This window comes from Staurois parvus, unplaced genomic scaffold (assembly GCF_062004578.1).
Source record: "Staurois parvus isolate SC_StPar_1 unplaced genomic scaffold, SC_StPar_1.0 ptg000225l, whole genome shotgun sequence".
In the NCBI taxonomy this organism is placed as follows: domain Eukaryota; kingdom Metazoa; phylum Chordata; class Amphibia; order Anura; family Ranidae; genus Staurois; species Staurois parvus.
In genome coordinates, this window is record NW_028318021.1 from 4779696 (window position 1) to 4793205 (window position 13510).

A 13510-nucleotide genomic window follows, 5' to 3' on the forward strand; every position below is an offset into this window, starting at 1 on the left:
TCATGTGACTGTCTTAACTCATGCGAGAATCTGGAGGGAATTGTGACCATAGTAGCAATAAAGGTTCCAATTGGGGTTCCCTTTCACATCCCTGCTCAATGTTCTGTTGTATGCTGCACACGTACATTTCACTGTATATATCTTTCTGATTTGTGGGGCCTGTATACCAAGGGTTAATGCAGGTAGGAAGCGGATTCATCAGGTGAAAACACTTTCACTGACCAAACTAAGGTCAGTGGTGGGTGTGGCTTCATTGGGTGTGGGGCCTTGTTTGGTATGCTCCAAATACAACCTAGCTTATATAAAGATGTGCAGTAGGGAGTGATTTGGCCTGTTACTAGGCCGGGTGGTTTGTGACTAAGTCCTTGCTTGTAGTGGTTTGGGGGAGGAAGAGATTTTGTGCTGAATTGCCCCAGACACCACTCAGGCTGTGTTTGGAAGTGGGCTGGAAATGTTTGCATATTTTTGGCCTTGTAAAGTGTTTGTGTGTTATTGCACAATGATTGTGTTTTTTTCTCTTTGCATTGAAAGCCTCACACATGTCAATCGTTTTGTTTAAAATCTGCTCTTGTTTTAATTTTGCTTGCTTATTTAGACTCAAATGCTTTTTTCTTACAAACCTGCTGACAAATGTATGTGTAGGGGATTTGTAGAGGTGGGAGGGGTTTTTCACATATGTCTTGTTTTCTTTATATTTTGATGTGTAGACTTTTTTTGTGAATGGATCTTTATACTAAATGATTGTGTAAGTAAACCTTATGTGCACGAAAATGTTACTTGATTCATCTTCCCCTTTGTTTCCTGCTATAACCTGAGCACACACAGTTCATTAGAAGTATCTTTAGATTGTAAGCTCTTATGAGCAGGAGTGTTTTCTTTTTGCCACATCAATCCTATTTTTGTGACTCACCAAGATATTGACTGTACCTACTTGTTCCTGCTGACCAAATAAATGAAGATATATTTGATCAATAAATGTTTCACCGATGTTTTTGTGTTTATTTTATGTTCAATATATGAACAACCTTAATAGTTACTTTGTATACTTATATAATCTGCTCAAATGTAGCTTGTAAGAGCGTGAATATGCAAGTGGGTGCAAACTGGCTTTTTCAAAACCAAACAAAAAAATAAAAAAACCTGCTTGCACCACAATATTGTTATGTACTAATGAATATGTCACATTCACTGTGCAGCCAGCTACAGGTTTTCTACAATTTGATTTACAGTAATAAAATAGTCCCCACTGTATGTTGATTTTTGGCCTTTGGCAACAAATATATATTAGCCAAGGTTTAAAAAGAAAAAAATCACTAAAACACACATTCGCGAAAGCTATCATAGCCGTGCATAGAAATGAGCGATCGTGCATAGATATGCGCGATCGTGCACAAATAAACGCCAAACAGGTGTCCCCCATGGCGCACGAGCAGCTATCCTCCTGGAAGTCCGTCATCTGGTGCGTGCGCACCCGGAAGTGGTTGTGGGGAGTGTAAGTGGATGAGAAGTGGTTGGAGGTTTTGTGTTGGTTGAAAATTTTGATAACTTTATTGGCATTTGGACATGGCGAGAGCACAGTTCTCAACTGAGGAGATGATCCTTATATGTAAAGTAACTGTGGCCATTGCAAATATGTTTATAACATGTGAGGGACAAGTAATTGTAATTTTGTGGGTGGGGCCTAGCAGAATCTCACTTGGTGCACATGCTACTTATCTGTACATTAGCTTCTGGGTATTGATGGGTCAATTATATTAACCACTTGCCTACTGGGTACTCATACCCCCTTCCTGTCCTGGCCAATTTTTCTGCACTGTTACCCTTTGAATGACAATTGTGCGGTCATGCCACATTGTACCCATCTTAAATTTGTATCAGTTTTTTCAGACAAATAGAGCTTTCTTTGGGTGGTATTGACTTGCTGCTGTGAGTTTCACTTTTTGCTCGATAAACCACAAAATAGCTCATAATGAATAAAAGTCTGTTTATATTATAACATTTGGTAAACTGGTAATTTAGCAACACTGATGTGCGTTGATGAGGCGGCACTGCTGGCCACAGGTGGGCGGAACTGTTGGGTGGCACTGGTGGGCACTGATCATCGGGGCCGACCCCTGCTTTGATAACTGCTGGTTCTCGGCAGTACTTTCCACACATTCTGACAGCGTGATGAAAGTGCAGCCAAGACCCGGCAAATGCATTTCCCGGTGATCAGCGTGTCATTGGACATGGCTGATCACATGGTAAAAAGCCGCTGTGATTGGTCTTTACCACATCACGTGATCAGCTGTGTCCTTAGGACACAGCAATCATGGAGAGCGCGTTCTGCCAGGATGTCATATGACACCCTCCCAGAGCTGCCTGGATGCAGTGTAGCGTTATTCGGCTATCTGCGGTCGCCAAATAGGTAACCAGCTAGGCCTTCATGGCTAATCTTTGAATATCTGGACATGTATACTGCGTATAATGCATTACATTCTACAATGTGTTGGTGTACACGATATCACAGTGTGCAATGTGTTGCTGGATTCTGCATGACAGTGGACAGCGTATCACAGAGTGCAATGCGTAGCTCCAGCCTGCATGACAGTGTACAGTGCATTACAGTCTACAATGTGTGGGTGTACACGGTATCACAGTGTGCAATGCGTTGCTCCATCCTGCATGACAGAGTACAGTGCATTACAGTCTACAATGTGTGGGTGTACACGGTATTACTTTGTACAGAGTATTACAGTGTGCAATGCGTTGTACACTGCAGTGTGCACTAAAGCATTTTACACTCATGCACTGTACACACTAACGCATTTGACATTTCTAGTGTGCAATGCGTTCGTGTGCAATGCCTTGGACAGTACAATGCATTTGCAGTATTGGTGTATGTTTATTAAGCACAGATAATTCATCTGATTTTAGTTACAAGGAGAAGTCTTCTCTGTCCCCCTGTTTATGAGGTGGAGGACAATTGTTTTCCGAAGAGGAGAGGAGACTTTTTTTCAAGGAGATCTGTATAGATTTCCAGAGATATGTGTAGATGGTTGAGGGGCTGCATGTGATCTCCGGAGATAATTGTGATTAATGATCACCTGAGTTAAACCAGTGAATGAAAAGTGTAAAAAAACATGGATTGAAAATAATCTGCACTGACCACTGTGCTTTGTCAAGCCACATATTGGCACATTCTGGTGTCACACAGATGCGATGTGAAATTTGCAGTGTTTTCTGTGCAAGCGCTGCACCGCATCACAACCGCAACCCCTTCATGCCACCTGCTGCGGCTTTCTAGGTGAAGTTACCAACACACCAATATTGGTACACAAAGCGTATTGCGATTTGCCAAATTGGATGGCATGCCTATTCACACCCATGTGCATACCCTGAAAAAGGGTCCTGCACATTTTTGGCCCGGATGCGGTGCAATTTGAGGTGTGCAAAATGTTTGTCTCTAATTGCAACGCACACAAATTGCATGTGATTTGCCCAGGAGTGCGGTGTTAGACCACAATGCATGTATGTGAAGCCAGAATAAAAGGATGTGGATTTTGTCTATTTTTACTTGCGCATGTTAACATTATGGAAGTGCGTTATTCTTCTGTTTAACATGCTATAGAAATGCAACATGCATTTGGATGTAGTGTTTTTGTATGTGCATTTTGGAAGTATTCTAAACACACATTGACCCTAGGGCCACACCATATCTTATGCAGGCCATAGATGGGTCGAAAATCGGCCGATTTTTCGGCCGAAAATAAAATCGGCCGATTTTCGGATCGTTAGTGGGCTATTTGTTCGGCCGTTTTTCGGTATTTTGGCAGATTTTTTTTTTTGGTAAAGTTGGAAAAAAACGGCCGAATTTGCCGATCGGCCGATTTTCGCGGCAATGATGGGCAAATCGGCCGATTTTTTTACTGATAAAAAATCTGCACATGAGCAGTGACCTGCAAGAGGAAGACAAAAAGAAGAAAAAGAAGAAGAGGATGATGATGATGAAGAAGAAGATGATGAAGAGGAAGAAGAGGATGATGATGAAGAAGAAGAGGAAGAAGAAGAGGAAGAAGAAGGATGAAAAATGAGAGGAATTCCAGTATGGCAAAAAGTGTCCCTGCAGAGAGCTCCGCTATTTCTTTGACAGTTCCTTGACATTTACAGCGGTTGCAACATTGTATCTATTTGTTTCCGAATAAAAACATCTGTATCCGAAATGGATACAAATACATTGTTGCAACCGCTATAAATGTCAAAGAACTGTCAAAGAAATAGCGGAGCTCTCTGCAGGGACACTTTTTGCCGGCTGTAGACGGGATGAAAATCGGCCGATTTTTTTTTTTACCATTGCTGGTAACGTCGGCCGCTTGAACAACCGATTTTTCATTTTTTAAAAGAAAAATCGGCTGTTTTTCTCCCCGTCTATGGCCTGCATAAGCATTAGTGTGCCTGGGGGAGGGGGGGGCCTTTGGCCTTTCCAAACACAGTAGATGCTCCAAGAATGTTTCCTTGAACTCTTGAAATGGTTAAAAAGGAAAGACACTCTAGATAGCCTGCACTGAGAATTGACTGTCATGATGACGTGTCAATGATTATTTGCTCTCATTTTTCAGGAGTGGTACTGCTTGCGGTTGAAGCTGGTAGAAATCCACCTTCACGTCCTCCACTCACCTTCACTTGTGGCCAGTGGATATTTTGTGGCCGCAGGCAAGAACTGGCATCGAGGACCTGCATAATGACCCTGGCATGCCAGAGGTGGTTTGGAAGCAGCACAGCAATTTGACCATCCCTTTCCTCTATGTTGGTTTTAGGGTGCAGAATTGCTTCTCGTTCGTGAACGGACTGTCGCCGGATATCAGAGTCCCCATATTTTCAAGATATGTTTTAGCCATGTTGGCTTATTTTTATGTTATTTTCCAAGTGTGTCGCACCTAACCGCACAATAGTGTGGTGCCATGCGTATTTGTGGCTGTGAATGGGGCTGTTTTTAATAGACGTGTGTAGGTGCAACAACGTTTTCATCATGGTACCTGCGCACATCTACATAGGGCATTGCATTTCTTTGCTGTGCTGGAAAATGTGTGTTCTTGCATGCGTTTCTGCACCACCAATGGTGTGAACAAGTCCTAAGGGCTGGTTCACACTATAGAAACAGTCTAGATGTGTTCCTGATGGGGTTTTTTCATGCCCTTTTGGCATGCATGTTTAGTGTGTTCCAATACATTTTGGATGCGTTTTGGACATGTTTACATTGCATTTTTGTATCCCTTCCACTTATTTTTTTCTATTTTCTTTGTATTCAATGTAGTTAGGGACATGTGCGTTTTAGTACATTCAAGGACGTTTCAATGTGTTCCAGTACAGTTCTGTGCAGAAACAATGCAGCGCTGATGTGAACTATGACATTGACAACCATATAACCTTCTTTCTGTGCGTTTGTGATGCTGAAAAAGCAACTGAAACACATGTAGTGTGAACTGGCCCTAAAGGTTATTAGAGGTCAGGGAACAGGACTGACCAGGAATTGTGAATTCAATCAGACTAGTGGTGAGATACAATCAGCAATTGTATAATAATGTGAGATCTGAGCTGTAGCTGATAGAAAATGAGACACATTCACTTGATCAGTAAATAGATAGTTAAAGAGTGGGGCGGTGATCCATAGATTTGCAAATGGGACAGGTGATGATGGGGTGGGGGAGGGGGTCAAGTTGTATAAGGAGACAGATTTAAAAGAGAAAAAAGTTACAATGAAATATACACGGCATGAAACTTGCACATGACCTAATTGGCAGAAGAACAGTACGCAAGTAACATTCATCCACTTTCTAGTCACTAGGCAAAATCATAATTGATTGATCAATATTCCTGCCACAACCCAGAAAATTGATCTCCATTTTTTTGGGATGTTGCTAAGACTGGGATTAGAACCCATGACCCAAGTGCTGTAAGTTCTGAGCTCTAACCACTAAACCACTGTGGGAAACACAGTTTGAGCTATAATGTAGAATAGTTACATTGTTTAAAAATGATAAAGCGAGCGCTGGTCAAATGATATAGACTAGTAAAATGGTATTACACAAGATAAATATAACCACGAACAGTAGTGCATGAACTCGTGAAAGGTCATCCACCCCTGTGACAGTGTACTACACTATTGAGCACCTTTCTGGCTCCTGTGGCTGAGCTAATTCCTCCCCAGGACCATTTGGGCACCCACCCTGATGGATGGATGGATGGAGCTGGATGACTAACCCATAGCTGCCAGCATACCGCTGCACCCCCAGATGTGCGATGTGTATAACCCATGCACATTAATACTTTTTTTCTGGTGAGTGTAGACCAGTCCCAAGGGTGGTTTACCTTTCACGAGTTCATGCACTACTGTCCGTCACGGAGAGACCACACGTGCCATTCATAGGCACTCTCTGAGTTGGTACTCTCACACGAAGGACATTCCATTATTCAGGAATGATTCTATGAACTTATTTTAGCACGATTTACCAGTTTACATCATTATTGCAATTCTTTGCACTTTTTGGTTTTTACATGCGTTCATTATTGATCACATGCATTTATAGCGCTGCACTTGTCTTTAACATAGAATAGTTATGTGATTAAAGAGAATGAAGATATATAACTATATTGGGAAATTAGAAGTATATAAATTATTTGAGATATAAGTGTGAAAATGTTTAACATTTGAATATAGAATGTATGACATTCATTAGTAAATGCAATACTTTCCTGATCATTTTGGAGAAACAGCAAAAAAAAAAAAAAAATAGCAAAAGAGAATTTTCAGAATGTAATAGTACAGCTGTATTAGAATTTTCTATCAGGAAAACGCCAATGTTAATAAAGCCCGCGCTTATGCGCCATCTAGCGAATATATCCGGTATTGCACCTAAAGATGTGCCAGACGGGATACCTCATTCACTAATGGCAAAGTAGTCAGTAGACGCTCGTTAATGAGCTTGCTAGACGCTGGTCAGACGACTGATTGATTGACCGGAGTCTGCCTGAATGGTCAGACTCTGCTGATAGACTCACATCTTAGTGAATCAGGGCCAGACTGTCCATGGCCGAGCATACAGTATGCATATATGTAGCAGACTCCCAGCATAGAGACCGAGCTGTCACAGATAGTTCCAGATCTTGTACTAATGATAAGAAGCCCAGGAGAACCAACTCTCAATAACATGATCGCTGTGAGTGGCTATAACAGTATTCAGCCACTCTACAGCCTGTCCCTGTACTGTGTTCTCCTGTTGAATGCTGAAAAAGATACATTGTATACATAGAGGATGCATTATGAAATACATTGTATACACACAGGATATATTATAAAATACATTGTATATATACAGGATACATTATATAATACATTGTATAAATACAGGATACATTATGTATGCATTGTATATACAGGGTACATTATATAATACATTGTATACATACAGGATACATTATAAAATGCATTCTATATATACAGGATACATTATATAATGCATTGTATATATACAGTATACATTATATATTACATTGTATATACAGGATACATTATATAATACATTGTATGTAGAGATGAGCGAATTATTCAAAAATTTGATTCGGCTGATTCGCTGAATTTGCGGAATAAATTCGATTCGATGCAAATTTATTCGCCGTGAATTTAACTTATTAAAAGGGTTTCTAGGCTTCAGAGAGCCTTTATATTAGTGCAGAACACTGTACCTTTAATTTAAATGCCCTTGGAGTCTGCTGGGGAAGAGAAATAATACTGTCAGTCAGTATGACATGCAGATGAGTGCCGTCGATCTTAGAATCACCGCACACTTCACTCATTTGGGCAGTCACGGGGCACGACGAAGAAGAAGAATGAAAAGAAGAATGAGAAGAAGAATGAGAAGAAGAATGAGAAGAAGAATGAAAAGAAGAATGAAAAGAAGAATGAGAAGAAGAATGAAAAGAAGAATGAGAAGAAGAATGAAAAGAAGAATGAGAAGAAGAATGAGAAGAAGAATGAAAAGAAGGAAAAGAAGAATGAGAAGAAGAAGGAAAAGAAGAATGAAAAGAAGAAGAAGAAGAATGAAAAGAAGAATGAAAAGAAGAAGAAGAAGAATGAAAAGAATGAAAAGAAGAAGAATGAAAAGAAGAATGAAAAGAAGAAGAAGAAGAATGAAAAGAAGAAGAAGAAGAAAGAAAAGAAGAAGAAGAAGAAGAAAGAAAAGAAGAATGAAAAGAAGAAGAAGAAGAATGAAAAGAAGAAGAAGAATAATGAAAAGAAGAAGAATGAAAAGAAGAAGAAGAAGAAGAATGAAAAGAAGAAGAAAGAAAAGAAGAAGAAGAAGAAGAAAGAAAAGAAGAATGAAAAGAAGAAGAAGAAGAATGAAAAGAAGAAGAAGAAGAATGAAAAGAAGAAGAATGAAAAGAAGAAGAATGAAAAGAAGAAGAAGAAGAATGAAAAGAAGAAGAAAGAAAAGAAGAAGAAGAAGAAAGAAAAGAAGAAGAAGAAGAAAGAAAAGAAGAAGAAGAAGAAAGAAAAGAAGAAGAAGAAGAAAGAAAAGAAGAAGAAGAAGAATGAAAAGAATGAAAAGAAGAAGAATGAAAAGAAGAATGAAAAGAAGAAGAAGAAGAATGAAAAGAAGAAGAAGAAGAAAGAAAAGAAGAAGAAGAAGAAGAAAGAAAAGAAGAATGAAAAGAAGAAGAAGAATGAAAAGAAGAAGAAGAATAATGAAAAGAAGAAGAATGAAAAGAAGAAGAAGAAGAATAATGAAAAGAAGAAGAATGAAAAGAAGAAGAAGAAGAAGAATGAAAAGAAGAAGAATGAAAAGAAGAAGAAGAAGAAGAAAGAAAAGAAGAATGAAAAGAAGAAGAAGAAGAATGAAAAGAAGAAGAATGAAAAGAAGAAGAAAGAAAAGAAGAAGAAGAAGAAAGAAAAGAAGAAGAAGAAGAAAGAAAAGAAGAAGAAGAAGAAAGAAAAGAAGAAGAAGAAGAATGAAAAGAAGAAGAAGAAGAATGAAAAGAAGAAGAATGAAAAGAAGAAGAATGAAAAGAAGAAGAAGAAGAATGAAAAGAAGAAGAATGAAAAGAAGAAGAAGAAGAATGAAAAGAAGAAGAAGAAGAATGAAAAGAAGAATGAAAAGAAGAAGAAGAAGAATGAAAAGAAGAATGAAAAGAAGAAGAAGAAGAATGAAAAGAAGAATGAAAAGAAGAAGAAGAAGAATGAAAAGAAGAAGAATGAAAAGAAGAAGAAGAAGAATGAAAAGAAGAAGAAGAAGAATGAAAAGAAGAATGAAAAGAAGAAGAAGAAGAATGAAAAGAAGAATGAAAAGAAGAAGAAGAAGAATGAAAAGAAGAAGAAGAAGAATGAAAAGAAGAATGAAAAGAAGAAGAAGAATGAAAAGAAGAAGAAGAGGAATGAAAAGAAGAAGAAGAAGAATGAAAAGAAGAATGAAAAGAAGAAGAAGAAGAAGAATGAAAAGAAGAATGAAAAGAAGAAGAATGAAAAGAAAGAAGAAGAATGAAAAAGAAGAGAAGAATGAAAAGAAGAATGAAAAGAAGAAGAAGAAGAATGAAAAGAAGAAGGAAGAAGACTGAAAAGAAAGAAGAAAAGAAGAAGAAGAAGAATGAAAAGAAGAAGAGAGGAATGAAAAGAAGAAGAAGAAGAAGAATGAAAAGAAAGAATGAAAAGAAAGAAGAAGAATGAAAGAAGAAGAAGAATGAAAGAAGAATGAAAAGAAGAAGAAGAATGAAAAGAAGAAGAAGAATGAAAGAGAATGAAAAGAAGAAGAAGAAGAATGAAAAGAAGAAGAAAGAAGAATGAAAGAAGAATGAGAAGAAGAATGAAAAGAAGAATGAGAAGAAGAAGAAGAATGAAAAGAAGAAGAAGAAGAATGAAAAGAAGAATGAGAAGAAGAATGAAAAGAAGAATGAAAGAAGAGGAAATGAAGAAGGAAAAAAAGGAAAAAGAATGAGAAGAGGAATGAAAAGAAGAAGGAAAAAGAGAAGGAGAAGAAGAAGGAAAAGAAGAATGAAAAGGAAGAAGAAGAAGAAATGAAAAGAAGAATGAAAAGAAGAAGAAGAAGAATGAAAAGAATGAAAAGAAGAAGAATGAAAAGAGAAGAATGAAAAGAAGAAGAAGAAGGAATTGAAAGAAGAAGAAGAAGAAAGAAAAGAAGAAGAAGAAGAAGAAGAAAGAAAAGAAGAATGAAAAGAAGAAGAAGAAGAATGAAAGAAGGAAGAAGAAGAATGAAAAGAAGAAGAATGAAAAAGAAGAAGAAGAAGAATGAAAGAAGAAGAAAGAAAAGAAGAAGAAAAAGAAAGAAAAGAAGAATGAAAAAGAAGAAGAAGAAGAATGAAAAGAAGAAGAATGAAAAGAAGAAGAAGAAGAATGAAAAGAAGAAGAATGAAAAGAAGAAGAATGAAAAGAAGAAGAAAGAAGAATGAAAAGAAGAAGAAGAAGAAAGAAGAAGAAGAAGAAAGAAAAGAAAGAATGAAAGAAGAAGAAGAAATGAAAAGGAGAAGAATGAAAAGAAGAAGAAGAAGAATGAAAAGAAGAAGAATGAAAAGAAGAGAGAGAATGAATGAAAGAGAAGGAAGAAGAATTGAAAAGAAGAATGAAAAGAAGAAGAAGAAGAATTGAAAAAGAAGAATGAAAAGAAGAAGAAGAAGAATGAAAAGAAGAATGAAAGAAAGAATGAAGAAGAAGAAGAAGAATGAAAAGAAGAATGAAAAGAAGAAGAAGAATGAAAAGGAGAATGAAAGAAGAAGAAGAAGAATGAAAAGAAGAATGAAAAGAAGAAGAAGAAAGAATGAAAAGAAGAAGAAGAAGAATGAAAGAAGAATGAAAAGAGAGAAGGAAGAATGAAAAGAAGAAGAAGAATGAAACAAGAAGAAGAAGAGGAATGAAAAGAAGAAGAAGAAGAAAAGAGAATGAAAAGAAGAATGAAAAGAAGAAGAAGAAGAAGAATGAAAAGAAAGAAGAATGAAAAGAAGAAGAAGAATGAAAAGAAGAAGAAGGAATGAAAGAAGAAGAAAAGAAGAAGAATGAAAGAAGAAGAAGAAAGAAAGAAGAGAAAGAAGAATGAAAGAAGAATGAAAAGAAGAAGAAGAATGAAAAGAAGAAGAAGAGGAATGAAAAGAAGAAGAAGAAGAATGAAAAGAAGAATGAAAAGAAGAAGAAGAAGAATGAAAAGAAGAATGAAAAAGAAGAAGAATGAAAAGAAGAAGAAGAATGAAAGAAGAATGAAAAGAAGAAGAAGAATGAAAAGAAGAATGAAAAGAAGAAGAAGAAGAATGAAAAAGAAGAAGATGAAAAAGAAGAAGAAGAATGAAAAGAAGATGAAAAGAAGAAGAAGAAGAAGAATGAAAATAAGAAGGAGAAGAATGAAAAGAAGAAGAAGAAGAATGAAAAGAAGAATGAAAAGAAGAAGAAGAAGAAGAATGAAAAGAAGAATGAAAAAGAAGAAGAAGAAGAATGAAAAGAAGAAGAAGAATGAAAAGAAGAAGAAGAATGAAAAGAAGAAGAAGAAGAATGAAAAGAAAAGAATGAAAAGAAGAGAAGAAGAAGAATGAAAAGAAGAAGAATGAAAAGAAGAAGAAGAATGAAAAAGAAGAATGAAAGAAGAAGAAGAAGAATGAAAAGAAGAAGAAAGAAGAAGAAGAATGAAAAAGAAGAAGAAGAATGAAAAGAAGAAGAAGAATGAAAAGAAGAAGAATGAAAAGAAGAAGAAGAGAATGAAAGAAGAAGAATGAAAAGAAGAAGAAGAAGAAGAATGAAAAGAAGAAGAATGAAAAGAAGAAGAAGAAAGAATGAAAAGAAGAAGAAGAAGAATGAAAAAGAAGAAGAAGAAGAATGAAAGGAAGAATGAAAAGAAGAAGAATGAAAAGAAGAAGGAGAAGAATGAAAGAAGAATGAGAAGAAGAATGAAAGAAGAATGAAAAGAAGAATGAGAAGAATGAAAAGAAGAATGAAAGAAGAAGAAGAAGAAGAATGAAAAGAATGAAAAGAAGGAGAAGAAGAATGAAATAGAAGAAGAAGAAGAAGAATGAAAAGAAGAATGAAAAGAAGTAGGAAGAAGAATGAAAAGAGAAGAAGAAGAAGAATGAAAAGAAGAAGAAGAAGAATGAAAAGAAGAAGAAGAATGAAAAGAAGAAGAAGAAGGAGAATGAAAAGAAGAAGAAGAAAGGAAAGAAGAATGAAAAGAAGAAGAAGAGAATGAAAAGAAGAAGAAGAAGAATGAAAAGAAGAATGAGAAGAAGAAGAAGAAGAAGAAAGTAAAGAAAGAAGAAGAATGAAAAGAAGAAGAATTCAGCCTACAGCAAAAAGTGTATCTGCAGAGAGCTCCGCTATTCTGACAGTTCTCTGACAGTTCCTTCACATTTACAGCGGTTGAAACATTGTATCTATTTATTTCCGAATAAAAACATCTGTATCCTAAATGGAAACAAATAGATACAATGTTTCAACCGCTGTAAATGAACTGTCAGAACTGTCAGAAATAGCGGAGCTCTCTGCAGCGACACTTTTGCCGGCTGATCGGGAAAAATTCGAATTCGTGCACCCGAAGTTTGCTAAAATTCGGATTCGATGCGAATCGAATTTTTCCTGATATTCGAAACTAATTCCACTTCGCCAGGTTCGATTCGCTCATCTCTAATTGTATGCATACAGGATACATTATATATTACATTGTATATACAGGATACATAATATAATACATTGTATACATACATGATATAATATATAATACACTGTATATATACAGGATATATTATATAATACACTGTACACATACAGGATACATTATATATTTCATTGTATAAATACAGGATACATTATATAATACAGGATATATTATTTATTACATGATATATATATGCCGGATACATTATATAATACAGTGTATACATACAGGATACATTATATAGTGCATTGTATACATACATGATACATTATATAATACAGTGTATACATACATGATACATTATATATTACATTGTATATATACAGGATACATTATATATTACATTGTATATATACAGGATACATTATATATTACATTGTACATATACAGGATACATTATATAATACATTGTATATTTACAGGCTACTAGGTAAAACCTTATGTTTAGTGTTGGATAAAGAGGAGATGGATTAGAACACCTGTCAGGTTTTTATTGGTGTTTGTGCAAAGTGAGAGAGTGAAAGTCAGAGAAATTCTAAAATTTGGGGGTTTCACCAAAGCAGGAATAGAGGAGAAATGTTCCAATGGGGACACACGTTCTGGTGACAACTAGGGATCTTTTGATTTCAGTTGCTTAAAGCAGTTTTAAACCCCTAAACTAAAAAAATTTAATATATTGCAGCATGCCAAATATTAGATGTGGCTGCATTTAAGCCTTTTCCTTCTGCTTTCACTTGGTGATCTGGCCAGTAACAAACCTCCACTATTAGAGTTCCCCCACTCTGAATGAAGAAGTATGGAGGCCCCTTTTGACAGCAGCATTGTCAGTCTGG